Source organism: Nannospalax galili, unplaced genomic scaffold (assembly GCF_000622305.1).
Source record: "Nannospalax galili isolate Female #2095 unplaced genomic scaffold, S.galili_v1.0 scaffold634, whole genome shotgun sequence".
NCBI lineage: Eukaryota > Metazoa > Chordata > Mammalia > Rodentia > Spalacidae > Nannospalax > Nannospalax galili.
The window spans coordinates 273,950-279,047 of record NW_008336853.1 but is presented as its reverse complement, the minus strand read 5'-3'; positions in this window follow the sequence as shown (position 1 = coordinate 279,047).

Here is a 5,098-nt window from a genome sequence, read left to right as displayed (position 1 = left end):
AGTGATTAGAGATAGTATTAGGTTAGTCCAGCAATGAATTAATGCTCGAGAAAGGGATCTCAGTAATCACCAAAACTGGTATGAGTCCTATTTTCCTGGTCACCCTGGCTGACCACCTTGTTAAGTGCTGTTGCTGGGCCTGTGATTCTTATTCTTTTAATTTTTACTCTTGGGCCTTGTATCTTAAATGCCCGTGTAAAATTTATTAATCAGAGATTTCAGGCAGTAAAACTCATGATATTAAGAACCCAGTATAAACAATACCAGTACATGAAGAAAGCTGTACCTAATAGGTCAAAGAATTAACCTTACTCACAACGGGAGTGGGAACTGAACTGGCTCAGCAAACTTCCCTAAGTTACTCCATTTTGTTCAGAGCCATTTCAGCAGCAACTTTGCTCCACCAGAAGGAAAAGGGGGGCAACCTTGGGCCTTGGAAAATTGCCCTTGCCATGAACCATGGAATGTGCTAATTCCAGACATTATACATTTTTACTAACCAGCTCGTTTTCACTTCTGTAACCTACTTGCTGTCTTGGGTCACCCTGACACAGGGCATAAGACCACCCTTGTTATCTTGTTATTGTATGACCACGAGTATAAGACCACCCTGTTATTGTATGACCACCCGGTAACTGCTGATTTCAGCTTTCTTACTATACTTGTTATGGCTAGATAGTTGACTAATTTTAAAATTACAAAGTTGATTGCCAAGTTATATGACTGTATCACTTGTCCGTATAATGATTGGTTGTTGATTAATAGATTCAAAGTTCTTCTATGTTGTACAAACCTGATTGGTTCACAAATGTCCTGTTTGAATAATATTTCTGTAATCCTATAAAAACTCTGACCTGACAATCATCAGGGCTGCTTCTATTCCCGAGATAGACAGCCCGGCCGGTCAAAAATTAAAATTTACCTTGCTACTTTTTGCCTACATGGTGTTGGTGGGTTTTTATGAACTCTGTCCTATAACATATATATCTTACTAATCAGTTCTGCAGCCTTAAAATACCAGAGATATTAAAAATCAAAATCCCAGGCTCAGTGGTTAAGAGCATTGGGTGCTTTTGAAAAGGACCTGAGGTTGGTTCCCAGCACCCACATGGCAGGTAACAACCATCTCTAACTTCAGTTCCAGGGGATCCAATGCCCTCTTCTGGCCTCCGTGGCCATTGAACAACACATGTAGGCAAAAGATTCATATACATAAGATAAAAATAAATACCCCCCCAATGTTTTTAATTAAAGAAAATCAAAATCCCAGTTTGCTGTAGTGGTGCATGCCAATGATCCCAGCACTTGGGAGGCTGAGGCATAAGGATGGGAGTTCAAAGTCATCCTTGGCTACACAGTAAGTTTGAGGCCAGCCTGGACCACATGAGACACTGTCTCAAAACACAAAATAGGCTGGGTGTGGTGCACGCCTTTAATCCCAGCACTCAGAAGGCAGAGGCGGGCAGATCTCTGTGAGATCAACATCAATCTGGTCTACATAGTGAGTTCCAGGCCAGCTGGGGCTGCAGGGAGACCCTGTCTCAAAACAAAACACACCACAACCTCCTCTACCCCCAAACAAAGCAGAGGGGCTGGGGAGATGACTCAAATAAGTAAAATGCTTGCTGTACAAACACGACCTGAGTTTGGAACCCTAGCACCTATGTAAACATCAGTTTGGTGGTAAACATCCGTAACCCCAATGCTGGGGAATGAAGACAGGCAGATTCCAAAGGCTCACTGTCCAGTCACTGCAGGTAAAACATGATGGGTGATGATCCCAAAAATAAGATGGAGAGGCGATTGTAAAAACATGTCCTTTGTCAACCTCCCTCTACACACAAGCCCAAACAGGGAAGCATACCTACACATACATGTGCACACATGCATACGTTCCCCACAATACACATACTCCAAAACAAGGGCCAGCCAACCATGGTGGGGCATGCTGTGGTCCCAGCAGAAGAGGATTCAGGAGGGTCAGGAGCTCGGTCATCCTGGCTACATGTCTCAAAAGAAATATTAAAAAAGAAAAGGAAAGGGGAAATGGGAGCCCTCAGCACCTAGGCCGGAAGTGACCTGCAGGGCAGCACAAGGTTGCTGGGATCACCTGATGGTACCTTGAAGGAGAAATGACACCTTAACCCTCGCTCATGATGCCAGTCACGTAGCTGTGATTGGGACTTCAGAGAAATGAGCAAAGGAACAAGGAACCCTTTGGAAAGTGGCTGTCCCATGGCATCCCTGCAGCCTACCCATGTGGGATGAAGTGAGGCATCCCTTGTCCAGAGTGCCCCTTCCAGGCCCCAGCTGTCCAGCTTGCCCTGTGTAACCATTAACTTAAATTACTAGACTTGTGACAGTGAAGAACAAGGGTTTGACCTTCAGGAACTGAGCCTCCAGGGAAGGGGAAGTTCTATTTTCGGGATGTGGATAATGAGCCTGAGGATCGGGCAAGCGTCACTGCTGGCTCCATGTCTTTCCCAGCTTGATGAACTGGGACACCTGTCCCCTCTTCTTTTGCCCCTAGTCCCAATAACTGGCTTCTGCTGAGGAAGCCTAGGCAGCTGCAGTTCGGGTAAAAGAGGTTCACATCCCTTGAGCAGTATCTTTAATGTCTTCTGGGCTTGTCTGGGGCCAAAAAAGAGGTAGGTTCACCCTCGGGTGGGTGGACACAGTCCCAGACCATTAGCACAAAGGCACTGTCTCGCTACGGGCCTGACCCAACCCAGGATTTGCTTTGGGAATCACCCAAGGACACATTTTTGAGAGATGCGAAAATGAAAACATTCCTAATCGAAAAGCCCCAGGAAACCTGCGCCGATGCCCCTCCCCCCAGCCTCATCCCCCCAGCCTACATTGGAGTGCTGAGACAGAACAGTAGCTAGCCCTGCTTTCCTGCTCCCTGGCGGTAGAGGTGTCAGGTCCTGTTCACTGTCTCCCACCTCTCTTTCTAGGACCGAACTGTCTGAGGTGGTTTGACTGTTGGACTTCTCTTCCCTAGGAAGCAAGGTCTGCAGACTAGGATTCCTGAGCAAGTGAGATGGAGACAGAGGTAGTTGGGTTGGAGCCTGGTAGTCACTGGACAGAAGCAGAAGCAACTATCCCTGCTAGTATCCAGGATGTGGGGCCAGGCACAGGCCAGGCCACAGCCCACTTTAGGCTCAAATGGAAGCTGATCTCAGAGGGAGCCCAGGGAATGTTTCCACTGAGTGACTCTTCCCACTGTCTGTGGCTCTCAGTGTGGTTGGCCTGATCCAGCCTTGTCACAGAAGAACAGAGGCAGCTGGGCTTCCAGGTCACATGACAGGAGATGGTAGCACCACATACTTCTGCTGTGTCCACGGGACAGTGCCCAGGGGCGAGCCCTTTCTGCAAAGCAGGATGAGGAATGGTGCCAGGCTAAAAATGGATGGGCTGAGCCTGGCGTGGTGGCACAAGCCTTTACTCACAGCACTTGGGAGGCAGAGGCAGGTGGATCTTTGTGAGTTCAAGGCCAGCCTGGTCTACATAGTGAGTTCCAGGACAGCTGGGGCTACAGGGAGACCCTGTCTCAAAAAGACAAAAGAAAAGGGAAAAAAAAAGGATGGGCTAGTCTGCTTCCAAGCCCTCCTTCAGGTGAAAAGTTGGGGTTTTGCAATCCTGTAATTACTGTTTAGGAAAGATGCCAATTTCTCCCTCTTGGGTAGTTTTCAGAAATGGAAACCAATTTTTCTCTGGGTGGATGAGCCAAAAAGACCGCATGGTTTTCAGGATCATGTCTCAATCCCAGCAAGGATGTTTCCAGCCCTATTCCACCCAGGTGCTTATTTGGAGGAAAAGCAAGGCCCTGGTTTGTGTTTACTTGGGTAGAGCTAGGGGAGGGAAGAGTTGACAAAGTTCTAGAGCCAAGTAAGGACACTGTTCCCGCCTTATCTCCTTTTCCATCTGTGGTTAGTGAAATAATGGTCCTCAAAGATGTCCTTGTCCCAGTCTTTGGAACCGGTGATTGGATACATTATGTATCCTCTCATTATACATTATGAGAGGTCCAAAAGGGACCTCTCAGATGATATCAAGAATTTGGAGATGGGGGCTGGAGAGCAGTTAAGAGCACTGACTGCTCTTGCAGAGGACCTGGGTTCAGTTCCCACCACCCACATGGCAGCTAACAACGGTCCTTACTCCAGTACTAGGGGATCCAACATCCTCTTCTGACCTCCGGGGACATTTCGTGACATGGTACACTTACATATATGCAGGCAAAACACTCATACACATAAAATAAAAATAATAAAAATTTACAAAAAGGAGATGAATCAGCAAATAGAGGTTGTAGAGTGCTTTCCCAGCATGCCTAAAGCCCTGGGTTGCATCCCTTGCACAACATAAACTGAGTGTGATGTAATGCCTGTAATCCCAGCATTTGGGAGGTGGAGGCAGAAGGATCAAGAATTCAAGGCCATCCTCTACTACATAGCAAGTGTGAGGTCAACCTGGGTTACCTGAGACCTTATAAAACAAAACAAAACAACAAAAAATTCTGAGGATGGGAGATTTTCTGGCTGTCCAGCTGGGGCCAACAATCCCAGAGACCTTGTAGGAGGGAGGAAGAAGGAAGAGACAGGACAACTGAAATAGGAGCCAGAGATAAAATCTACAGATGGAGAAAGGGGCCCCAAGCCAAGGAATGCAGGTGGCCTCAGAAAGCTAGAAAAGGCTAGGCTACATAGACTGCAGGCCCGCCATGGACTTCTGACGGCCAGACATCTAAGAAAATAAGTTTTTCCGGGTAGCAATAAGATACATAATACGCCGCCCGATACGAAACTCAGCTTTGCTCTTCCAAGGACTGGGGAACAAATCCATCTGCTCAGGAAATTGAAGATGTCATAAGCTAAGGTATAAGCCAGGATCTGAAGGTCAAGGTAGCCAGAACACTGAGGGAGTCTGGCTGCCAGCAGACATAAATAACACCTCCCGACAGACTGCACCCAGGCAACACTTGGGAAGAGGTTAGGCCTCCTTCCAAATACCCTCTTTCTCCTGTATGCATATGCACTGTTTATATCCTGCTTCCCTTTTTCAAGATGGCATTAGACCTTTCCACTGAAGGCAT